Source organism: Ambystoma mexicanum, chromosome 9 (genome assembly GCF_040938575.1).
Source record: "Ambystoma mexicanum isolate Mex_15411 chromosome 9, UKY_AmexF1_1, whole genome shotgun sequence".
NCBI lineage: Eukaryota > Metazoa > Chordata > Amphibia > Caudata > Ambystomatidae > Ambystoma > Ambystoma mexicanum.
Window position 1 is genome coordinate 183063676 of NC_090931.1, and position 25948 is coordinate 183089623.

At 49.7% G+C, this 25948-nt stretch overlaps 1 protein-coding gene across 5 annotated transcripts in view; it reads right to left on the reverse strand.

Moving 5' to 3' along the window:
* The window catches only part of KMT2A (lysine methyltransferase 2A), a 2049111-nt gene that overhangs the window by 527298 nt on the left and 1495865 nt on the right, over window positions 1-25948 (reverse strand). The window lies entirely within an intron of this gene.

Here is a 25948-nt window from a genome sequence, read left to right on the forward strand (position 1 = left end):
GGAAGTCCGTAGCTTTGAGCCATCCACGCCGCCTAAGGCAAACGCCGTTGCCCAACTGGCAGAACCCAGTGTCGGCGATGTCCGTCGCAACGGTAATGGCGTGGTCCGAAGCCACCTCACCTTCCTGCAGGATCTCCAGGGCCTCTGCCCTCTTGTCGTCCGGCAAGAAGTCCAGCAGGGGAGCCAGTTTGTACCAGAGCTCCTTGTCGTATCGGGCCACGATAGCCAAGGCGTTGGCAGCTTTAATCGTCGTCGCTGCAGACGAGATGACTCTGCGTCCCATAGCGTCCAATTTCTTTCCCTCGCCGTCCGGTGGGGAAGTCGATGTGGAGGCCGCACCCCCCCCGCGCTTTTTTCCTGGCCGCCGCGGAGACGACGGAGTCCGGGGTAGGCTGCGCCCGGAGGCACAGGGGGCCCGTGTCCGGGACCCGGTACTTTTTCTCGTACCGGTCTCTTCTAGCTGGCGTCGTGGAAGGGTTCTTGAGGAGGGTGAGGCCCTCATCCCAAATGTCGTCCAATAGAGGCACTGTGAGGACCGTCTTCCTCTTGGCCTCGCGCCGCTGATAAAGGAAACCTTCCTTCTTCTTCTCCTCAGGGCAGAGTTGGAAAAGCTTGGATGCCCTGGCGATCATGGAGTGGAACGATCCAATCTCGTCGGGCGGAGAAGCCCTGGTGGGAGGCGACGACGGTACATCCTCGTCGTATACCTCGTCGTCCGTACCCATCGCTGCCGTGTCAGTCCCCGTATCATCCCCTCGGGTGGACGGGGAGGAGGGCTGGAAGGGGCGCGACGGCTGAAAAGGAGGAAGAGGGTGGATCCTTCTTTTCTTGGTAGGGGGAACCCCAGAAGGTCCCGGTTCTGGGTCCCCCGACGGGAGAGGTTCCGTCGGCAACGGTAGTCTCGTCCTTATCTCTGAGCATAAGGACTGTATAGCCAACAAAATGGCCGCCGAGCTGTCTCGCGGCGCTGGCAGAGGGGAATCCGACGGGCGATCAGGGGCCCCGTCGGTACCCTCGACGATGTCGTCGTCACCTGCGTCGGGATCCATCCCGATGGGCCGGTCTTCTTCCACGCCGAGGCCGTGGCTTAAGACTTCGACCAGCTCCTCCTCCGAGGTTGAGGCCAAATCTACGACGACGCCCTGCCCCCCCCCTTTTCTTCCCCACGGGGGATTTCACGGGGGTCCTATCGATGGGCACAAAAGAGGACTCCCTCCGAGGTGGCAGGGAGACTCTGAGCCCCGAGGTCGCCACCACTGGCGTAGCCTCCACAGGCTGAGCCAGGGCCGCCGCGACAGACTCGATAGAGGGCTTGGCCGGATGGATTAAGGCCTTCACCACCTTAGGTGCGCTCACCGCCTTATCCTTGAGGGGGGGGACAGTGCCTCGCTCCCCCTCCGCCTTCGAGCTCGACCGGGGCCTCTCTAGGAGCCTCGCCGGGTGCTCGGCCTTCCTCTTACCCGACCCAGATTGTTGGCTCGTGGTTGATGGTGCCGGGGAGGGTGCGCCCAGCCTGGCGCCCGTAGAGCCCGACCGTTCGGCGCTCCCGGTGCCAGCGGACTCGCGGTGCTTGGCCTTATGTTGGACCCCCGTCGCCTGGGCGTCCTCAAAGGTCTTAGAAGACCGCTCGGATTTCTTCCTCTTCTTCTCGCCGGACGGGCTCTTCCCTTCTAGCCAGTTGGCGAGACGTTGATGGCGGTCCTTCATGGTCCGCTCCGACATGTTGCCACAAAACGCACAGTCCTTCTCCACGTGCGTCTTATCCTCATGTAGGCAGTAAAGGCAAAAAGAATGTTCGTCCTCCTTGAAGACGTTCTACAGCTGGCATCCAGGGCAGACCCTGAACAGCTTTCCGGGCGTCGAGCTTCCCTTCTCCTGGGCCATGACCGGGCCTGAGAAACTTCTGGAGTCCTCCAAAAGCGTAGCTCGACGAAATCTTCACCCTTGAGGGGCGCAGACGAATCCGACACGGGTCCCCGTTGATCGGATGGAGAGTCGGTGGAACTTGAGGCTCTTTTGACCGAAAAAACGAAGTTTTTGAGAAAAAACGTGAAAAAAATAGCACTAACGCTCGAGAGCAATAGCACGAGGATCCCAACACATGAACGTGCGGTAAAAATCTGAAGATGGCTGCCAGAGGCGGTGCTTAGGTAGAGGGCAGTCATTGGCTGTGGTCAGTATGACGCAGAGACCAGTGATTGGTTACTACTACGAAAGACAGATCAGAAACGAAACTGATACTGGTTTTTTCTTTACCGAGGATTCCCAGCCTGACGACGGGGAATATTCATGAGCATGTGAATCCATGCCAGACCCCATGCTGGAGAAACCATGGTACATGGTTTCCATGGACTTTATTGTGGATCTACCTCCTGTGAAAGGTCTTGACACTATCTGTGTCTTGATTATTTCACCAAGATGGCGTTGTTCATTCCCTGTACAGGTCTGCCTTCTGCCCCTGTTTTGGCTTCCCTTTTTCTCCAGAACGTTTTTCGGTTCTTTGGATTGCCTGCCATCCTGATTTCGGATCGTGGCTCTCAATTTACATCACGTTTCTGGAGGGCTTTGACTGCTTTATTGGGTATTGACGATCGGTTCAGTTCTGCTTATCATCCTCAGACGGACGGGCAAACTGAAAGGGTAAATGTCACCCTTGAACAATTTCTCCGGTGTCTCTGCCTTCGTTTCCAAGCATCCTGGTTGACGATGCTTCCCTCTGCTGAATTCGCTTACAATAATTCCATGCATACCGCCTCAGGGGTCTCCCCGTTTTTTGCCCTATATGGTTGCCATCCACGATCATTACCGTTTGATCCTACGCTTCCCATTGACAACCCGGCGGCTCGGGACTGTGTAAGGGAATTGGTGACGACCCGTAGTACGGTTCGCTCTCATCTGCTTCTAGCTCAGGCCAGGGCAAAGAAAAATGCTGATCGTCACAGAAAACCGGCACCTAATTACAAGGTGGGCATGAAAGTTTGGTTGTCCACCCGTAATTTGCAGATTCCTGGCAAACGCTTGTTGTTACCTAAATTCGTGGGTCCTTTTCCCATTACTGAGATTATTAATCCAGTGGCTGTACGCCTTTCTTTACCTACCTCGTGGAATCAACATCCGGTATTTCACGTATGTCTCCTGAAGCCTTGTCCACCCTCTGTTCGGCTGCCCGATCGCCCTCCTCCGATTCAGGTGGATGAGGATGATGAATACGAAGTGGCGGACATCCTGGATTTTCGTCTCCGTAGGGGGCGCCCCTTTTATTTGGTGGATTGGAAGGGGCACGGTCCCGAAGACAGGTCCTGGGAGCCCTTATGCAATATACATTCTCCGGCTCTCTTGCGCCGTTTCCATGCACGGAGGGGGTCTGCGCCGCCTTTGGGGGTGGATGCTGTTACACCTCGCCCTCGCCACGTTTCCCGGGTTCTGCCTCGTTGCTCTCATATGAGCAAGAACAATTGGGGAATTCCAGGTAACACCAAAATAAGGGACAGGAAAGTGATCGCCCTTCATAAAGGGTTACGGCGCCGGCATGCGCCCTTCTTATCGCGCTGGCAGCTGCCATGGCAAATTTCTACACGAACTACAGTATCCAGAAAACCTGTTACGTTGTAGTTCTCGGCGTTGAGAGGGGAGCCTCACTTTCAAGCGATACGCCTCTTGTTGTTATTTATTCCACAGCGGCATACAGAACGCTGCTTCTGTTTAAAGTTACAACCGGCATACTTTCCGAAGTGCTCTCCCTGTATCTTGAATTGTGAAGCCCTTGTTTTTTCCGTGTACCGACCCTGCCTGCACACGGACTCCTTCTTCTGAATCCTCGATTGAACTGTTTTCTGACCACCCGTGTACCAGACCCCTTGCCTGCTTTCGGAACTCTTGAACACTGAATCTGTTGTGTTTCTTGACCGCCCGTGTACCAGACCCCTGCCTGCTTCCTGGACTCTGAGATAGTAACTACTCTGGTAAGAAAGACTCTAATTGGAATCCCATCTTCTGTGGAATTCGACTTCATTCCTAAGTGCATCTTTTGAAAGCTTTGCTGTGGTGCACCATCCCGAAACCAGTGCGACCCTCGTTCCGTTCGGGGATAGCTACCTTACTAACCTCCCTATTTTTTATTTTATACTTTCGTTGTTTCCCAGGACTCTTTACGTCAATCCTATTTCCATCAGAGGTAAAGTATAGTTTTTCTTGGTTTTTCCATACTGCAGAATTATACATTAGCCATATACTAAGGCCTCTCTACTTTATAGGTTGCTCCGGTTCCTTTGGCTTAAGGGGAGATTAAACCAGGTACTACTAAAGGGGAATAGTCTTGGGGAAAAACCAGTTTCATTATTGGCAGATTGTTTAACTTGTTATCCTTTCCTTTACAGCCTGGGTTTGAGACGGTCTGTTCTCCCCGCTTTTTTGATCGATCGGTTCCCTTGTCTGTACAGTTCAGCAGGTGGTCATATCGGTTTAAAGAGTTCATTCCCTCACAGAGAGGAGGCTTGGGTGGAGGCTCCAACCCTAGCTCCTTCAAGCAACTCCCCAGCAATAGAGGTCCGGCCTGTTTACGTACTCTCCATTCCGGTGAGTAACACAGCCCCACCCGAGCAGCAGCCCGGCCCCTCGCCCGAGGGGAAAGTGCATGGGGCCATCGTTTGCCCATCCAGAGCCCCTGCACCATTACAAAAAGCTAAGTGGGCATAACTTCGGCGTCGTAGGCGCGGGCAGCAGATTTTGGGAAGAATTAACCCGTGCTGGGGTTTGCATTGTTGTTGGGGTGTTTCTGCCTCCTGGAGACCACGAAGGCCCGCGAGGCGAAAAACACCAGAGACACTTTACTAAGTTGGATGCTTTTTTGTTTGTTTATTTATTCGGTAATGCGCTCCAAGCCCGTGGGCATCTTGGCGCAGCAATACAAGAGGACTCGAAACTTAGTTACAATGCCTGACACAGGCTATTACAGAAAAACAGTGGTCGCTTACAATAGGTGATACAATACATATAGAATAACAAGGGTTAAGCGCATAAGAATAACATCTTAACAGGTTGTAACGTTTCCGCTAGGATGAGGATCGTTGCATGTCGTTGTTGTGCAGCCATTTCAGAGCGTAGGATCTGAATCTTGTGTAAGGTAAAGGGCGTCTAAGGTCGGATGGGAGTGTGTTCCATGATTGTGCAGCTCTAACTGGGAAGCTCGCTCCGCCCGCTGTGGTAAGTTTGAATCTAGGGACTTCCAGTAGGAAGGTGTTGGCAGATCTCGTCAGTCGGTTAGAGGGTCTCCAATTGATTCTTTCCGCTAGGTAGGGGGGTGCTTGATTGTTGAGGCATTTAGAAGTGAGGGAAATAGTTTTAAGGAGGATTCTGTCCTTTATCTTTAGCCAGTGGGCTTCTGTCCGGTGTTTGGAGATATGCTCTCTGCATGGGATGTTCAGAGCTGCTCTAAGAGCGTTATTTTGTAATCTCTGGAGTTTGTCAGTGACCGACTTATTTGCACCTGAGTATAAGGTGTTGCAATAGTCCAGTCTGGACAGGACAAGGGCATTGGCCAAGGTGAGGCAGCTGGCACTGGACAGGAAGGGTCTGGCGGCACGGATGAGTTTACACGTGTAAGTGGTTGAGGAGGCGAGGGAGTTCACTTGCTTTTTGAGGGTGAGAGCTGAGTCGAGGTAAAAACCTAAAGTTTTGACCTCGCGCATAACCTTAATAGTATTGTTATCGATGTTAATTGAGGCATAGTCCGGGGTGAGTTTGGATAGGTTGTGGTCTGAACCGAGGAGCAGGATTTCAGTTTTATCGTCGTTCAGGCAGAGGCCATGAGTGGCCATCCATGCTTGAATGAGGATGTAAATTTTATTCACTAGAGCCAAGTTCACTTCATAGTTGCCCGAAAGGGGTATGAGGATCTGGGTGTCATCTGCGTAATTAGTGTAGGTGACGCCCAGTCTGTCCAACTTGTCGAACAATGGCTTGGTGAAGATGTTGTACATAGTGGGTGAGACACAGGAGCCCTGTGGGACTCCACATGCGATTTGGATGGGATCGGCACAAGTGGAAGAGGAGAACAGTCTCATGGTCCGGTTGGCTAGAAAGGATTGGACCCATGCTATAGCTTCTCCTGTGAAATTGGCAGCCAGCTTGAGGTGGTTGCATAAGACTGCATGATCCACCAGATCAAAAGCTGCTGACAAGTCCAGTAAAAGTAGCAGCGCTGTTTTCCCATTATCCTTAAATTCCTCCATTTTAGTTTTGAGATCTATCAGTGCTGTTTCCGTGCCATGGAGAGGGCGGAAGCCCGATTGGCGCGAGCCTAGTAGATGATTAGCTTCTAGGTACTCTTGAATTTGGAGATAGGCTACTCTGTCGATACTTTTTAGTAGGAAGGGTACCGTGGTGATAGGCCTATAGTTAGTCGGGATAGATGGATCGAGGGGTTGTTTTTTGAGAAGGGGGAGGACCCAGGATTCTTTTAAGTTGGCTGGCACTGTGTTGGATTTGAAGGATGAGTTGATAAGCTTCGAGATGAAAGGGGCTAAGTCTCTGGCAACGTCCTTTATTATTTGAGCTGGGCAGCTGTCGCCCTTACAGTTGGAGGGCTTCAGTGAGAGGATAGTCTTTTCAGTGTCGATGATGGAGATGGGTTTAAAGCTAAAAGGGGGGATAGTAATAGGTTCAGTTACTAGAGGCACTTGTTGATCAGTAGGAGAGAGGGTGTCTTTTTATTCATTATTTTAAGTTGGAGGGTGGAGATTTTGTTTGATAGGGCATTCTGTATATTAGTGCACCATATCTTGTCCTTTGGGACCGTGTCAGTTGGTTGGATAGGGGATTCCATTTCCCGGAGGATGGCAAAAAGTTCCTTGGTATTCGATTTGGCATTGGTAATTCTGTCATTGAATACGTTTTTTTTAGTGTTGATAATTTCTGACTTGTAATGTTTTGTAACTTGGGTTAGCTTAGCTTTGTTGTCGTTGGTGGGCGAATTACGCCAGATAGTTTGGAGTTTTTGTTTCTGCTTTCTAAGGTCCTTAAGCTGGGGGGTGAACCAGGCATTGAGGTGGGCTTCTTGCTTAGCTTTGCGTAGTTTTGCAGGTGCAATGGTGTCTAGTGCGTGAGACATAGCTTTATTAAAGGTGTCTACTAGTATGTCTGGGTCAGTGTTGTCCTTCAGACCGTTAATAGTGGGCAGGAGGAAGGGGATGAGTTTTTCTGTAGTAATGTCTTTTTTACTTCTGGTAGGGAGTGGTGGTATCATTTTGATAGTTTTAGGGCTGGGGAGGTCAAGTGTGGCAGTGAAATTTATTAGAGAGTGGTCAGTCCATAGTTGAGGGGTGATGGCAGTGATAACTATGTTGCAGTTGAGTTCTGATACCCAGTCAAGGGTTCTGCCTTTAGCATGTGTGGGGTAGAGAACTTTTTGGGTAAGGCCTTGGTCATTTAGGATAGCTGTTATAGAGAGGGCATTTTTATTGTCTGGCTCATTGAAGCCGATGTTAAAGTCGCCCAGCAGCAGCGTTTGCGAATGATTTTGGGTATTGTTCGCTATGAGGGTGGTAAGGTCATCTTCAAAGGTTCCCAGGGGACCTGTAGATCAAGTGAATGGTTAGCGTGCGGTTATTGGAGAGTTGCATTTTTGCTGAGAGTACTTCGCAGGAAGCACAGGGGGGTGAGGTGGTGAGTCTGATAGGCAAAGTGGTTTTCGCGATGATTGCTAGGCCACCGCCTTTAGCATTGGGCCCGTCTACTCTGTGGATCTGGTAGTTGTCAGGTATGGCTAACATCAGTGAAGGTCCTACTGCCTCATGGAGCCAGGTTTCTGTTACGGCAAGGAAGTCAATGCTACTGTTGTTTAGTATGTCAGCAATTTCAATTGCATGGGCTACCATGGATCTGGCATTGATAAGGGATCCAGTAAGTGATAGGGTGTTCTTGGGAATAGGATGACTTGCAAGTGTATCTGTATGCTTATTTTGACTCCGGCGTTTCTTTTGGTGGAGGTGAGTAGGAGTTGGGGTTGGAGTTAAAGGTGTCGTAGCTAGAGTTTGCTTATCCATGTGTGTCTGTATAGATGGGAATCTAGCAGTATTGTTAGTACTGTTTCTTTTAGGTTCGTATATGCAAGGTAGCCTTGCCCTGAGTCTCAGGTTTCGGTCTGTGGGGGGACGAGTGCTAAAGGTAGCAAAGGTCATGATTGTAACTAGGAGGGTCAGGGAGGTCAAGTTTCTGCACATGGTAGTTGGTGTGGTTCACTGATGCAATTTACTTCCCTTATTTCGCTAAGATGTCTGGCTAGGGTGACGCAATGTGGAGTGCAAGTGGCTAGTTGAAGCCAGGGCTGCGCCTAGTAATAAAGGGCATGATATTCACGAAACACAGTATGAGCTAGAGTGCATGGTCTGTTAATGATGATAGGGCACAACACAATCAAGGTGGTCCGGTAGCGACCATAAGGCACAACACAGGCAAAGTGGTCCGTTAGCGACCATAAGGCACAACACAGTTAAAATGGTCCGTTAGCGACCATAAGGCACAACACAGGCAATGTGGTCCGTTAGCGACCATAAGGCACAACACAGTTAAAGTGGTCCGTTAGCGACCATAAGGCACAACACAGTTAAAGTGGTCCGTTAGCGACCATAAGGCACAACACAGGCAAAGTGGTGTGTTTGCGACCATAGGGCACAACACAGTTAAAGTGGTGTGTTTGCGACCATAGGGCACAACACAGTTAAAGTGGTCCGTTAGCGACCATAGGGCACAACACAATAAGGTGAACCATGAACACCTGGGTATAAGTAGCACCAAGAAAACTAGGGTCTAAATATGTGGACACAGCTATGGCAATTATCGTGGGTACGGGTCTAGATCAAATCATGCAAACATGAATCGATGCATCAACAATGCAATGGGACACAAATTAAATGCATAAATCAGGGGTACCTAGATTCGAATTTAGCAGGATGAACTTAAAATGCAGTGGGACACAAGATGAAAGTGTATGAGCAAAGAAAAAAAAAAGCACAACAATGTGAATTGCCAGAGGGTGAGAGGGCATAATAAGCATAGTAGCGATGCTCATCGGGGTGTGGTGAACATAAGGCAGGCTATGGTGGCGCAATGTTGTGGCGGTTTAAGCAACCTGAACGTCCCGTGCAGTGACTGCAACACATGACATGTGCTAGAAAGGCAATGAGGAGAGCCGTTTGGGAGGATAGAGCAGGTAGTATAGCTTAAGGCAAATATAAGTTACTCAAAGCCTCAAACAAGCAGGGGGTATGGCCCTGGGCTCTGGCCAGCTCAGGACAGTCTCTGGACAGTTGTTGGCCTTGCCCTCAGGGCCTTTCCAGGAAGGGCCGGCTTAAACCTTCCGGCGCGGGATTGGATGGGAAGTAGGCTGCTAGGGCCAATCATCAGGCGCCTCCAGTCTGCTGAGGAAGTGGGTGCAGGGAAGGAATCAAATGGCCCGTGCGGCCATCTTGGAGTTGTTTAAACTCGTGTGCTGTAATGGCGGAGGCACAGCTTGAAGGGTAGATGCAGCTTGGGCTGCAATGCGCATCAAGTGAAATGTGCGCGTTTCTATTTACAGCATTATCAAGTAGAAATGCTACTCCTGATTACCGTGCCTAGTGCGCTCAGAATAACCATTTAAAAAGCATTTTGAGTTAGCTTCTTAACTCTGATGCCATACCTTAGTGCTGTGCTGCACTCGGATGGTGGATGTAGGCCACTGCTCCTGCAGTAGACCGGTGCTCCTGCTCCCTCCCGAGTGAAGATGCAAGTGTCTTGTTTGCAGGGCACCGTTGTTTTCGTGCACGGCACTCTGAACACGCCTTCCGGCGCCGGATTGGATGGGAAGTAGGCTGCTAGGGCCAATCAGCAGGCGCCTCCCGTCTGCTGAGGAAGTGGGTGCAGGGAAGGAATCAAATGGCCCGTGCGGCCATCTTGGAGTTGCTTAAACTCGTGTGCTGTAATGGCGGAGGCACAGCTTGAAGGGTAGATGCAGCTTGGGCTGCAATGCGCATCAAGTGAAATGTGCGCGTTTCTATTTACAGCATTATGAAGTAGAAATGCTGCTCCTGGTTACCGCGCCTAGTGCGCTCAGAATAACCATTTAAAAAGCATTTTGATGCCATACCTTAGTGCTGTCCTGCACTCGGATGGTGGATGTAGGCCACTGCTCCTGCTCCCTCCCGAGTGAAGATGCAAGGGTGCACCAATGTTTACGAGGGTCTGCAGGAAGACTGCTCGTGCAAATCCAGTGACGACTTTAATCACGTTCGCAGGGGTCTGCAGGAAGACCGCTTGCTACTAGTCCTAGGCTCAGCTGCACATAACTTGTTTTTGGTGCATTATTTTGCACAACTCGGGCCCAGAGAGAGAGAGGGGGGGTGAGTGTGTGAGTGTGAGTGTGAGAGAGAGAGAGAGAGAGAGAGAGAGAGAGAGAGAGAGAGAGAGAGAGAGAGAGAGAGAGAGAGAGAGAGAGAGAGAGAGAGAGAGAGAGAGAGAGAGAGAGAGAGAGAGAGAGAGAGAATATGCTGGCAAACTCAAAGGGCACATTTTAATGCTTGTCATTTCTTTTAACTTGGACCATTGAAGACAACACTTCACAGACGTGCTCAAGGACTCTACCGTGCTTCAAGGACAGGACTCTGAAGACCACAGCTAAGTCTGCATGCTAATTCTATTGTTGGAACTGTGTACTGGTCTGTTGACGTAGGGTTAGGTAGCGTAAGGGTGATCTTACGTGCAAATTGGTGCTCATGTAAAGAATAGCTATAAGGGCTGAGGACACAGAACAAAAAGTGCACAGCAATCAACTTCACCCTATATTCCCCCTGTCCTGTCCATAACCTCTACCTTACCCTCAACCCGGTTTACCTAACTTCCCCCTACCTATCCAATCATCGAGACCCTAACCCTCCTTCCCTGCTCTGGTCAAAGAAACCCGTGTAACTCTGACTTGCGGGCTCCACGACCACAGTGGGGGTGGTTGGTACACCGTTGCTCCAGCGCCTTGGATCTGGGTATCGTGACACTACTATACGCTCTGCAGTTTGCCTCGGGGTGGTCCCTCGGCAAGCAGAGATTGCACGTGGCATTGCACTTGGGTTAAAATTGGAAAGGGGTACCCTCCATACGCACCTTGTGGCAGTGGGCTAATAAGTGTAGGAATATATAAGAATGTACCTATATACCAAAGAGTGTAGAGTATGTCCACCCCCCCACTCTCCCTACTTGCAGGGCCGAGGCCAGAGGCCTTCAAAGGCCCGTTGTGCAGCTCTCGACGGTCGATTCTTTCTCCGGGCCGGCATCGAGTGTGGAAGTTCTCTGACTCGACATTGGGGTGGAGAAATGGGGAAATAATAACAATATTTTTGCAAAAGTATTGCTAAGGCCAGGGAACTCCGCGGAATGCTTCCGACTAGTATGGCGGAAAAAAACAATCTGAGGGTCCTAGACGCATGAGGGATCATGGGTACAGTGGACGTCACACTAGGGATAGTATTACTGGCACGCCCTGTGTCGACGCCCATTTTCGAGTTTCGAAAAACAAACTGTAATACTCCGCAGCTTCCACTAGATGTCGGCCTATGCACAGCATGTGATCTAAGCAGATTCCACAAGCCTCAGAACTACTCTTACTAGTCTCTCAGATTGAAGTCTGTCCACCATAAGCCTAAATGACAAATTCTTTAAACATTTCCACTGAGACAATGTAAGTTACACCCATAACCAAAGGATCTATAGTCAGGACAGATAATCAGACAGAGAAAAACAAGACCACCTCATCGGTTATGCTGCTGTCTGATGCTAAACATTCTTGCACAAATATATCATGTTTACTTTGAAATCCTATGATAAAATATAAAGACAGCAAGATCTCTAATATTAAATGCACAATCTTAAATAAACTTTCACTAGTAAAACATGCCAGAGATCGCTTAGCTCATTATCAATAGGATTGATATCCTGTTTCTTTCTATCTGACACCTGGCTCCATCCTGCAGCTGGCCCATTTTATTATGTTGCTATACCTGACTTCCATCTTATCCTTCGCCAAGATCTTCTTGATCAAGTTGCAGGGTTCGGGGGGGTTGCTGTGTTCTATTCTAGACACCTTAACATACACTCACTACAAATTTAGGATATTTCTCGTTGTGAGATATTATTAAGTTGTTAGTCAATCCTACACTCTCTTACAACGTTACATGTTTGTATCGTCCACCTAAATATATGCTGGAATTTAAAAAAAAACCTTATTGAAACAATTAGACCATTTATGACCACTAATTCAATAAATATCATATTGGGAGACTTCAATTTGGGATACATGGACCCCAATGATATTGAAGCATTGAGTTGTTTGGCCACCTTGGAAGAACTCAACTTTTCCCAATTAATGAGTGGACTCACACATCAAAAAGGGCAAACTATTGACTCGATTCTTGTAAACCGTGATGTCATCACCTAAATTACCCTGTCTAAATGTGCATGGTCTGACCATTTGGTTATCAAGTTTGACTTAATACTGCAGGGTAAAACGAAGACCCTGACTGAGGGCTAGCACAACTCAAATTATGTGTCAGAATCTCAACAAAATCTCATGTGGGACAATGATGCTGTTGCTTTTGGAAATACAGGAAGATTCCTTCCTAGCAAAAAGCTTGAAGAAAAGTAAATTGCTATCACTCATAGTTGAAAGACGCATTGGACCTCATCTCACTTCTGAGGCCTAAGACGGTCAGACCAGAGAAACATCGATTTGTTGACAGTACAAATGAAATAAATCTTTGTAGGCCAAAATGTCAAGAGGAGAGAAAAATTATAAGTTACTCACCGTTGTTAGGCAGAAACCTGTGCAGTTCCCTTAGGGACCACTGCAAAAGATTTAAGACTACAGGTGTTTGGTAGTAAACCCACTTGGTAGAAGTCTGTACCACACAGATTCACTTGGTAGCTGTGGCTGAGCAGTCAGACTTCCCTCAAAAAGAGTTAGGCAGCATACAGAGCATACAAAATAGGTACAGAAATACAGTAGCACAAGCAAACACTGACCAGAGCTTGGGTGTAAAAGTATATGATTATTTAACACACACTTATAAAACACACTAGCACTAAATTGTTAAGATAAGTTCAAAACACAATCACTGTTATCATATGTACATCCCTGATTACTTGTTGGACAAGTCTTCGTTAACACCACTTATTTCCAGACAGAGGTGAGCGCTTAACGTTCGATGGCACTCCAACAAGTTCAATAAAAAGGGAGGGAAAAGCAGAATTATGGAAGCATACACACTAAAAACTTTTTAAAGAACCACAGCAAGTTAGGAAGGCACAGTCTACTGGTGAGCAAGGAAGTTTAGGTGCCAGGCCCACTTTCAAGGGAGCCAGGCGGAAGGTGCCCAAGATCAGACAGTTACACAGAGTCTTCGAAGTTTGTAGAGGTAGTCCGAAAAAGGTTTAGTTCAGTTCAGAAAAGTTAGCTAAGGTGTCCCAGGCTAACCCAGGTTCGAGAGACGAGGATTTAATACACCCCGTTCAATCGGTTGCAAGGGAAGCCAGGCGGAACACGGTACCTTAAATGGAGAGGATCCTCCAGTGGGGGCAGTTGTTCCTGGCAGCGGGTGCAAGTCGCAGCGTCGTCCAGAGGAAGAGAAGATCTCGTCATGGAGGAAAGATGAAGGTCGTTGCACTGCCAGGGAAGAAACCAGCCGCGGAGTTCTCCGGTACAAAGGTACTACCCTTTCGGTTCGCGGTAGTGGTGAAAACGTGGTATCCCGGTTGCCGGGGTGCTTGGCACAGGCAAGGCGGCCACGAGATGCTCCAAGACCACGAAAAGAAGGTAGACTGGTTATCCTCACCAGTCAAAGGAAGAAGACTCTCCGGGCTGGAGATCTCCTCTGTCGTTGGGAAAAGTGGTGAGACGGTTCAGCAGGGCTCCACCGGTGGTGTCGTCATTGCAGGCCGGCTCAGCTTGTCCCTCCTCGGATTCTTAGGTCCTGTGGCGACTTCTGAAGTTCAAGCCCCCAAAGCCCTGCTTTTATGCAGCATACCCCCATTCACTCAACCTAGCTGTCAATTAAACATGCTAAGTGGTGAGCTGGCCGGCTCACCACTTGGGCCAATCACACAAGAGTGTGACTTGAGTTACCAGGGTAACTCAGTCCAGGGTGCCTAAACCCCCTCCCACACCCTCTGTGGTACCAAGACAGAATGGCACCACTTTTGGAGGCTTCTGTGGAGAAGCCCGCCAAAAAGTGGAACAGAGGGCTCGACTTGGGTTGGAGTCACAGAAGAGAACACAAACGCCATTTTAGAATAGAGTTCTGGCAAAAAATACCAACTGGCAAATTAATATTAAATAAATAAACCGGCGGTATGTTCGAGGCATTTAAGAATTAAAAAATTAAAGATGGTAGCCTCCAACAATGGGAAAATCCCATAGAAATATATTTGCGGTCGAATATAAAAAGTAGTATCCACTGCCACCAGCCAAAACTCGATCAGGGGGGACGGAGACGTGCCCCCTCAAACAGACCTCGGGGCAATCGAATTGCCCCGACCAGTACGTCCACAATATGATGCTTTGTACTGGTTTCTGTTCATAATTTGGGACTAGCAAAGCCAATGGTAACTTTACATGCCCTGGGAGACAGTAGTCAGTCCCAGGGTATGGAGTCTATGTTGGGGGGTCGCTACGACACCCCTGGGTTACGGCACGGAGGGTGCTGTGTAACCCACATAAAAAAACACATGAGACCCTATGGAGTAAAAGACGCCATAGCCCATAAAACACATGGAAAGTTGAAGGAACACCTCAAATCATGTCTAAGAGTGGGAGCAAAAAGAATCTCACTCTTAGGAGAGAAAAAAATAAACCCCAAAAATCCAGCAAAGCTGCTGGGGGACTCACTATGTTTGGGAAAGTAGCCTTACAGAGAATTCTTCCTAACAACCGTAGTGACTCATAGTCCCCTTTCCTCCATACTGTATGGGCGTGCCTCCCAAGGGACGGGAGACGGAACCTTTTTTCACCAGAAAAAAACCTTCTTCCCCTTTAAATTTAGAGGCGCGTGGGGGTGCGGCCCAGGGAGCATGCGCTGCCCTGACTCCACCCTGCGGCGCCACACCTCAGTCCCCATTGAAGCGACGACAATCGATTTAAGATTGCCTAATGAGACCAGTATTATTAGGGGGGAGGTTGGTGGGACGTATGGAGAAAAGGGGACTATGGACTAAGAGTACGTTAGTCACTACAGTGAGTAACTTATAATTACTCTTACGTCCCGTCCCCTTTCCTCCATACTGTATGGGCGATTACAACTGATTGTAGCCCAGGGTGGAGAGGAGACCCTCCTTAAGCAAATAGGGTCCTGAGAACCGCCCGTCCAAATGCCGCATCAGATCTAGAGCCAGCATCCAAACAGTAATGCTTGCAGAAAGCCGAGGGAAAGGCCCAAGTGGCCGCCCTGCTTATGACTTGCCAAGGGACATGGCGCTGGAATGCGATGGCCGTTGCCTTGGCCCTGACTGCGTGGGCATGCATTTTGGCCGGGAACGGCTTGTGCTGGCCCTCATACGCTTCTTTGATGGCAGAGACCATCCAGCGGGATATGGAAGCTTTCGAGGCCTGATAGCCTGTCCTTGTGAAAGGTAGTATATGTTCCGAGGAGACCAACGCCTGGATTTCGCTGACTCTATGAGCCGAGGACGACTAGTAACGCGGTCTTCATGGTGACCAGCCTGATGTCCACGGATGCCATTGGTTCGAACAGTTTGCGCGCCAGAGTGCCCAAAACAATGCTAAGGTCCCACACCGGGTGCGGTCTCTTGACGGGCGGGTAGAGCTTTGGGAGACCTGTCAGATGTTTCTTGACAACAGGGTTGGAGGAGGAGATAATGCCTTCCTCCGAGTTCCTGTAAGCCCCAATTGCTGCGAGGTATGTGCAGCAGGAGTCCACCTGCACACCTGATTGAAGGAGGTGCACCGAAAAAGAGAGCATGTCGTCAAGGCTGCAAGCCAGAGGGTCGATTCCCTTGGAGTCTGTCCAGTGGCAGAATCTGGTCCATTTGCTTTTGTACTGCACCCTGGTAGCCTTGCTCCTGGCGCCCTGTATGATCTCCAGATTGGCCTGGGAGAGGCTAATCTGCCGAAGCGTTACCTGCTCAGGTAAGGTGCCGAATCTCCAGGGTCGTAGGGTGTCATATCCCTGGCCTTGGGCCGGCTGACTCCCATGTGGGTTGAACGTCCCCAAGCCCAGCGGTGGTTCCCGGGAGCGCCGGGACATTCCCCGTCCTTTCCTGGGGGGAGAAGCTGTAACGCAGGCCAGCCAGAATACCAGGTTGGTTGGGGATCACATACCTGGCCTTGGGCACCAGTCTCCCATGTGGGTTGACCATCCCCCAAGTGCAGCGGCAGTCCCAAGGAGCCAAGGCAGGATCCGCATTCCTCCCCCGAGGTGACATCTGTAACGCAGCACATCCAGCGGTGCAGCCTGGGCTTGCGGACGGTCAACCCACATGGGAGACAGCCGCTCCCAGGGAAATGCAAATGTTACGCTGGCATGGGGGACAATATGTGGTCTGACCCTGCAATTGTGTCACTGCCCACCAAAATACCTCCCCAGACGGCCCACTCCCACCCACACCATCAACAATCCAGCCCGAGTCCCACCCACCCCACTGACAATCAGCCCTAACCGTAGAATAATAAAAAAACAATACTCACATAACGTTGCAGCTGCTCGCGTAGAAATGTTGTAAAGGAAAAAAACATTGGTTACCTATGGTCAGCCCAGCAAAAACAAATCATAACTACTACTCTCCGATCACGGCACCCCTTTCAAGCCACCCATGGCTGTCTACTCACCCTCACCCCCAGTAAAAACACACATGCCCCTTCCCAGGGGCAGATTGCACTAGCAATCTGCCCCCAGGGAGGGCTACATGAGCACCCCTCCATTTTGGGTGGGGGAGAGGGCCACCCCCCTTTCCATTACAAACATCTGTGGTAGTTTAGTGTCCCCTCCCCACACCCCCAACTAACATGTATTTTCTTATTATTTATTTTCTGTTTTGCCCCTTCTGTTGGGGGCAGATGGGCACATTAGTATGCCCATCTACCCACAGGGTAGGCAAAACGCCTTGCCTCCAGCTTTGGGGGGCCATTCCAATGTTTTCTGGTGGCCCTCTCCCCCTACCCCAAATGGATTGGGGGGCATCTAATGTACTCCTTCCCAAGGGCAGTTTGCACTAGCAATCTGCCCCAGGGAGGGCTACATGAGATGCCCCCCCATACATTTGGGGTGGGGGGGAAGAGGGTCATCCCCCTTTTCACTTAAAACATCCCTGGTGGTTTAGTGCCCCCCGCCCACCCAAAACAAATTTTCTTTTTTGTTTTCTTTTTTTGTTTTGTCCCTTTCCTAGGGGCAGATGGGCACATTAGTGTGCCCATCTGCCCCCAGGGTGGGGAACACATACTGCCCTAGGCTGGGGGTGGGGCCTGTGACAAGATTTCTGGTGGCCCTCTCCCCCCACCCCATATGGATGGGGGGGCATCTCATGTACCCCTTCCTAGGGGCAGAAATCTGCCCCCAGGGTGGGCTACATGAGGTGCCCCCTATCCACTTGGGAGTGGGAGGCGGGTAGTCCCCTTTTCATAATATATGATCACTGGTGGTTTAGTGTCCCCCCCCCCAGTCCTCTCAAATCATCTTTTTTTCCAAGTGTGTTGTTGTTTTGCCCCTTTCCTAGGGGCAGATGGGCACATTGGTGTGCCCTTCTGCCCCCAGGGTGGGGAACACATACTGCCCCAGGCTGGGGGGGAGGTGTTAGGTAGAATCCTGTGCAGTTCCCTTAGGGAACACTGCAAAAAGATTAAGACTACAGGAGTAAGCAGTGAACCCAAAAAGTAGCCGTTTGCACCACCCAGATTTACCTGGTAGCTGTGGCTGAGCAGTCAGACCTCTCTCAAGAAGAGTAGGGCAGTATATAGAATATACACAATAGGGCTAAAAACACAGTAGGGCAAACAAACACTGACCAGAGCTTTGTATAAAAAGTATATAATTATTTATTTAAAACACACTTTAGGCAATATACTAGCACTCTAAATCAAAAGCAAGTTAAAACACAGTCAGATAAAGTATACACACCTCCCTTGATAACTATCAGACAAGTCAGAGTTAAAACACCACGATTTGTTAAAACAGATGTGAGCGCGTAACCTGATGGCACTCCAATAGTTCAGTTAAAGGGAGAGAAAAAGGCAGAGCATAGAAATAAAACAGGTCCCAACACTTTTAGGAGTTCTCAGCAAGGGAATGAAGGTAGTATATACTGTAGAGGCAAAGTGCATAGGCCAGGCCCACTTTAAATGGAGCAAAGCGAAATGTGCCCAGGATCACATAGTTTAAAATCCACTAAAAGTCTTTGCAGAATGTTCAAAAGAGGTTGGGGCGATTCAAGAAGGTAAAGTTAGAAGGTCTGGGGCCAACCCAGTTGGAAAGCCAAGGATTTAAGGGTCACCTTGGGCAAACCGAAGAAAGGGAGGCCAGGCAGGAAACAGTACCTTAAAGAGAGAGGAAGCTCCAGCGGTGGCAGTTGTTCCTGGCGTTCCTTTTATTCGCGGTCAAAGTGGTGAAGCTTGGCTATCCGGCCGCCAGGGTGCTTGGCACGGGCGATTTTTCCAAGAGACGTCTTTGGAAGGCGAAAGGGGTGAACTGGTTGGTCCTACCAGCTCAGAGGAAGACTACTCGTCCAGCAGAAGATCTTCTCTTGTCGTCGGGAAAGTGGTGAGGTAGTTGTAGCAGGGCATCACCGTTGGTGTCGTCGTTGCAGATGGCTCAGCTTCTTCCCTCTTCGGATTCTTAGGTCCTGTGGCGACTTCTGAAGTTCCAGTCCCAAAGGCCCTGCTTTTATGCAGAAACCCCCCATTGAACAGCCTAGCTGTCACTCAAACATGCCAAGTGGTGAGCCGGGCGGCTCACCACTGGCCCAATCATAACAGAGTGCGACTTGAGTTGCTAAGGCAACGCAGTCCAGGATGCTTGTGGTCTCGTGCAGAAGGGATGTGACCTAGCAGTTCGGGCTGGACTTCCCCTTTTGGGGTGGGGCCATGCCTGATTTGCATATGGTCTTTCCCCTTCTGTAATGGCTTGGCAGGCGAAGAACGATGGTCTGGAGGGTTTCCCAAAGCAATGCCAGTGGTTAAGATTCAGTCTAAACCTTCCAGCCATCACCTCTTTGCTGTTGAACCCAGACAGAGTGGCACCATTTGGAGGGCTTCTGTGGAGAAGCCCGCCAAAAAGTGGAACAAAGGGCTCGACCTTGGTCAGAGTTACAGAGACGGAAACAAACGCCATTTTCGAAAAGAGTTCTGGCAAGAAGACCCAACCGTTGATTTAATATTAAATAAATAAACCGGCGGTATCTTTAACATTGCACCAAAAAGTGGTGCGTTTAAGATCAATGGGAAAATTCCATAGGGACTATTCTGGTGGAATATTTCGCGTGGTAACCACTGCCACCAGCCAGAAACTCGACAAGAGGGGACTGCAAAGTGCCCCCTTGAAAACAGACCCAGGGGCAATATAATTAACCCCTTCCAGTACTTCCACAATATGATGGTTTGTACTGGTTCATTTCACAATTTAGGACTAGTAAAGTCAATGGTGACTTTACATGCCCTGGGAGACAGTAGCTAGTCCCAGGGTATGGAGTCTATGTTTGGGGTCACTATGACACCCCTGTGTTACTGCACTGAGGGTGCTGTGTAACATACACAAAAAACAGATGATACCCTATGGAGTAAAAGACCCCATAGCCCAAAATCACAGTCAGAGACATACCTCAAATCATGCCTAAGAGTGGGAGTAAAACTCTTAGCAGGAGAAAAAAAAAAAACCCAAAATTCAGCTAAGCTGCTGAGGGACTCACTAGGTTTGGGAAATTAGCCTTATAAGAGAATTCTCCCTAACATGAAAGAACGTTGTTAATTCTATGGATTGGTTCACATGGACCTTTGAAATGAATTTAGGTGCAAACCTAGGGTGAGTGCGCAGAACCACCTTATCTCTGAACTGTAACCGAGGGGTCTAGAACAGAGTGCTTGTAATTAACTGACTCACCTAATGGAAGTAATGGCAACTAAAAAGGCAGTTTTGTAGGTGAGAACTTTGAGACTTGCTTTATGTATGGGCGCGAAAGGAGACCCCATAAGTCTAGTCAACACCACGTTTAGGTCCCATCCGGGAGCTGGCTAAGAAATGGGAGGGTGAATTCTTTTTACTCCGTCCATGAAAGCCTTAATAATTGGTACCTTCCACCACAACACCTTTTGTTGTGATGTAGTGTAGGCTGAAAGAGCAGCTAAGTGAACGTTTAGAGAGTTAAAGACCAGGCCTGAGTCAAGTAAATGAGTCAGGTACAAAACGATATGTGTAGGAGAGCAATCAATGATGTTGATGCTTTTAGAGTTGCACCAGATTACAAAACGCTTCCACTTACTGGAATAGCAATATTGTGTGTTAGTTTTCCTTGCCTCTCTGAGTATGTCCATTCATCTCTGAGGGAGTTGCAGGTGCCCGAACTCTATGACCTCAGGAGCCAGGCCGCTATGTTCAGTGTTTTCGGGCATGGGTGACGTGTCTCTCCTTTGTCTTGCGACAACATGTTGTACGGGCAAGGCAGTTTCATTGGAGGAGTTAGTGACATCTCCATCAGATGAGCGAGGAGGGGGGGGCAAAGCTTAAACAAATTTCCTTGACCAGGTTTATCCACAATCCGTTCCCCTAGGTACGGTTCTGGGGGTACCTGGAGGCGTAATCTTGGCATTGAGCCTTCTCCAGAGTTGCGAACAAGTCGATCTCTGGGAAGCCCTATTCTGCGAAAACATTGGAGACAATGTCTTCGTGTAATCGCCATTCGTACTCCATGGGTAGTGGGAAATCTCTGCTGAGTACGTCTGCCGGAAGATTGAGTTCCCCTGCAACATGTAACAAGAACATGTTGTGTTTGAGAACCCACTTCCAAATGTTCTGGGACAGATTGGACAGCCCTGTATAGTGAGTGCCCCCTTGCTTGTTCAGATAGTACATGGCCGTGGTGCTGTCTGTGAGGATCAGGACCGTCTTTCCCTGCAGCTGTGTCTGAAAAACTTTCAGTGCTTTGAATACAGCGAACATTTCCAAAAGGTTTAGTGGTTGGATGCTATATCTGATGACCAAACTCTGCGTGCTTTCTGTTGAAGCAGGTGAGCTCCCCATCCTGTGAGGGATGCGTCTGTAGTTAGAGTGGCCTCCACTGCGGGGGTGGTGAAGGATTTCCCCTTCAAGACGTTCTCCCTCGACCACCACCGTAGCGAGAGAACGAGGGCTGGCGAGACAACCACCAGATCGTCCCATTGTCTGCTGGCCTGACACCACTGGCTGTTGAGCCACTCATGCATTGGACGCATGCGCAAGCGCGCGTGGGGAACCAAATAAATGCAGGACGCCATCATAACTAACAGTTGCATAGCCTTGAGTACCGTCACCTCCCGACTGGCTACATTATGAGGGATTTGAAACAGCATTTTTTGGACCCTCTCGTTGGAGGGGAAGACAAGGCTGTCCGTTGTTAGAATTAGAGCCTCTAGGAACTGCTTGACCTGACTGGGGTCTAGGCTGGATTTCTTCTCGTTGATGGAGAATCCCAGACTGAAAAGAAGATCTATATTTCTTTGGGTATTTGATAGACATGTTTCGTAGGAGCCAGTCGTCAAGGTAAGGATAAACTGGAATGGATTGCCTGCCCAGGTGTACTGCTGCCACTGCCAGTACCTTTCTAAATACCCTTGGTGCAGAGGCTATGCTGAAGGGTAGTACATTGTACTGATAGTGGTTGTCTTGCATCATGAATCTGAGGTATTTTCTGTGTGCCAGCAACATTGAAATATGAAAATATGCATCTTTCATGTCCAATGTTGCCATCTAATCTCCCTGTGTGAGCAGGGGAATTGAATAACCTCTTGCAGAGTGACCATATGAAACTTTTGGGGCTTCACAAATTTGTTTGCTGGGCGCAAATCTAGTACAGGGCGCATGGTGAGATCCTTTTTGGGTACAAGAAAGTACACTGAATAAATACCCTTGTTTACCTGTAGAAGAGGTACGACCTCTATGGCATCCTTTTCCTGCAGGGTCTCGACTTCTTGTAGCAGGATGTGCAGATGTTCTGGCGTCAGGCGTTTTGCTCGTGGCCGTCTGAACTGGGGAGTCTGGCAGAATTCTATGCAGTACCCGTGGGCAACGGTCTTTAGCACCCACTGGTCTGTAGTTATTCCCTCCTATGCTTGAAGAAATTACGTTAGTCGGCCCCTGACGGGGGATGCATGGGAGGGGACCCAGAACTGCAGGTCATTTCTGGCCTGAGGCCAGGAAGCCTCGAGGGGTAGAATTCCGGCCTCTACCTTTACCACGTTGTTGCCCCATTGTGGGATATGGGGTGGTGTAGCTGCTGGTTCCTTGGGGAGTTGACCAGTTATTTCCCGAGCCGTATTGATTTTGAGAGAAACGTTGGCCACAAAAAGAACGTCTATTTCCACTCCTCCTCCTTTGTGAAGGTCTGTGGGTGATCTGATCCAGAGTCTTAAGGGCGTCATGCTCCTTTTTTGCAGTTTCGAGTGCTTCATCCCCTGCCTTTCCAAATAAGTTAGTCTCCTCCACTGGATTATTTAGAAGTGAAACTTGGGTCTCTGGCTTGAAGCCAGAGTTCCTTAGTCATGCCTGCCTTTTCAGGAGGGTACCCTGAGCCAAAGACCTTCGGGTCGTCTCTGCTGCATCCAAAGTATTTTTTAGCATATTTTGGTTAACTTGCCTGCCCTCTGCCTCTGTTGAGAGCAGATTGGCTTGCAGCGCTTCAGGGACTTCTTGGAAGGCCCTCATGTAGCTCGGCCCATTGTGCATCAGCCTAGCTAGCCAACAAAATTGTATTGTTTGCAATGCGAGTGGAGTAAGCTGCCGCCTCCGCCGCAGTGATCCTTTTCCCCACAGCATAAAGTCTCTTACAATCCTTGTGAGGGGGTGCCTCCCCAGTAGATAGGGGAACCCCAACTCTTTTCCTGGTAGTTGTCATAACCAGTGAATCTGCAGTAGAATGACCCCTGATGTAGAAGAGTCAGAGGGGGAGGGTAGCAAAAGTTTTTCTACCCTCGGATTCACTGCTCTAGTAAGTGCAGGTGTTAATAAAGAAGGGGCCAATCGCTGAATTTAGGAGTGGAATAGCTTGGCTGGCAGGTGTTTTTTATTTTAAAGTGTCCTCCACAAAATCAGCCTCTGGAACGGCTTCCTGAGTAGCAATGCTGAAGTGTTCCGCTGCTTTCCTCAATATGGCGCTGAAAGCCATTTGATCATCAACCGGGGAAGCCTGTCGAGTGGGGGTGGTTGGAGGGCATTCCAAGCACAAGGCATCAGGTTCCGGTGTTGGAGTAGGCGACTGCCAAGGGTGAGGATCAATGGGGTCTGGGTCTACTCCCCAATCCTCTGCGGGGTCCAAATGAACCTCCTCAGAGTCGGAAAAAGGATCTTCATCTTGAGCCTCCTCCTCAGTTAGGTCATAAATGTATTCCTCTTCCTCTTCATCTTGAGTAGGGTCAAAGACCATCTGCAGCTTAGCCACAGGGAGAGGGGGATTTTCCTCCCTAGATCTCTTGGGTGTGGATTTCTCAGATAGTTCCACAAACCTTTCTAGCCTGTCCATGCATCCTTTAAATTTTTCTCTGGTCCAAACAGATGAACCAGAGCGGTCCAAGGGTGGAAAGGGCTCTTCTAGTGGATCTTCTGTCTGCAAACGTCGAGATTTCTTCTTCAATGTCGAAGAAATCCCTTCAGGAGCTTCCGAAAAGTCTTTTCGGGGTTCCGACGGTTGACGCGTGTCCTCTTGTCTGTAGGCCTTTCCGTAGGTTCCGGTAACTCCTTCGGCCTATTTCTGGATTTCGACAAATACTTGGACAGTTGCTTGTGAGAATCCGCTGAAATGATCCTGGCTATGCTTTCGGTAATCACTTCAGCATCTGGAAGTTCTAAAGTTTGGGCCTCTGGTTGCACAACTACTTTCGGCGGAACCGAGGCCTTTCCGGCCGAGGACGCTTTCTTATGATGTGTCTTGAATTCCAGAATGTTGGAGGCAGCGCCCTTCGATTTAGAGGGCCCAATCGCAAGGCTCTTCTGCGGTTCCGGGGAGGGCTGCCGATTTTGACGTTCGGCGGGCAGGCCCTAAATTATCGGTGTGCCCATTGGCGCTATGGATCGTTTCGACTGTTTCGTTGAAGACGTCCCTGGGGTTGTGTGTTTAGTGTATAACACGTGTGCGTCTTCGTCGCCGGGGTGTACATTCCCCATAGCAGGACCTGAGAGTGCTCCGCCGAGAGGTCAATAGACTCAGAATCGGAGGCTTGTTCGTCACTCAGCCCCTCATCAGAATCGGCGGTTGTGGCAGCGGGAGAGCTAGACTCTGCCTGCGACATTCCGGAGGCTGCCCACCGCTTAACACAGCGCTCCTTTAAAATGTTTTGGGCGCAAGCCACACAAACAATTTGTCTTACAAGAAGGAAAAAACCTAAATGGAGTCCTCTCCATAGCTGAGGAAATACAAAGTGACAAAGAGACCCAGGAACAAAGAGAAAGGGAAAGGCATTCTCAGAAAGGGAAATGTCCAACCCGACCCCACTCTCCTACTCAGAAGGCCCGGCCACTGGAACACTGTCTGTCGAAGATCAGTGGAACCATCTTCGGCGGAGACCTGGAAACAGCCGTCGATGGAAGGGACGTTAGGGTAATATTTATAACTCAAATATATATATACGACCAAAGGTTGAAGAAAACAATAGCAATTTCTCTGGACGAGCTCTGCTTAAGGCGACCAGTATGCTGGGTGGAAAAAAATTTGAGGGACATTTACGCGCGAGAGATTTTGGGTACACTACACGTCACGTTAGAGATAGTGTTACAAGCACGGCCATGTCTACGCCCCCTTTCGATTCTCGAAAGACAAGATGCAATACTCAATGGTGACCACTGGATGTTGGACTATATGCACAGCATGTGATTCTAAGCAGATAAGCAAGCATCAGAAATCACCATTCTGCCCATGGCATCCAACTTCTTCTCCTCGCTGTCCGGGGGAACAGAGCCTGAAGATGATGGATTTGAGGGCTTCTTCCTCGCAGCCACTGAGACGCCAGAGTCTGGGGAAGGCTGCGATCGCAGGCACTTGGGTGCGGACTTTGGCACCCGATTCTTCTTCTCCAGCCGGTCCCTTTTCGCTGTGGGAGGATTTTTCATCAACGCCAGACCCTCATCCCAAAAGTCGTCCAAGAGAGGCGCTGCCAGAATGGTCTTCCTTTTAGCCTCTCCGCACTGGTACAGGAACTCTTCCTTTTTGGTCTTTTTTGGCGTCAGCTGGAAGAGCTCAGATGCGTGGGGGACCATGGCGTGTAATGATCCCACTTCGTTGAAACGTTGCTGCCGTCGTCGTCCATGTCAGTTGCCGCCATGTACGTCCCTGTATCCCTAGGGGGTGAGGTGGTTGATGAGGTGGCGTGGGGTGCCGCTTCCTCTTCTTTGCGGTGGTGGGCCCAGTGCCACCAGGGCCGGCGGTGCCGTCGGCATCCTCTTCTGTATCTCTGACACCAGCTTGTGGAGAGTGGACAGCATGTCCAGCGGTAGGCTTGCTGGGCCCAGCGCCCACAACGTCATCGTCGCCGGCTCCGTCGCCACCCCCCTCGACGATCCTGTTGTCCCCCTCAGCGTTTCCGCTGTCGTGGTCGTTCCCCATATCCTCCTGGACCATGTGTCCGGCAGAGGGACTCCCAAGACCCCCCTTGTTTTTTGCATATTTAAGTAACTTTGGGTCTCACCCTAAGTTACTAGGGGAATCCAGACGCGGACCCCTTGCTCGCTATTCTTAGAGAGGCACA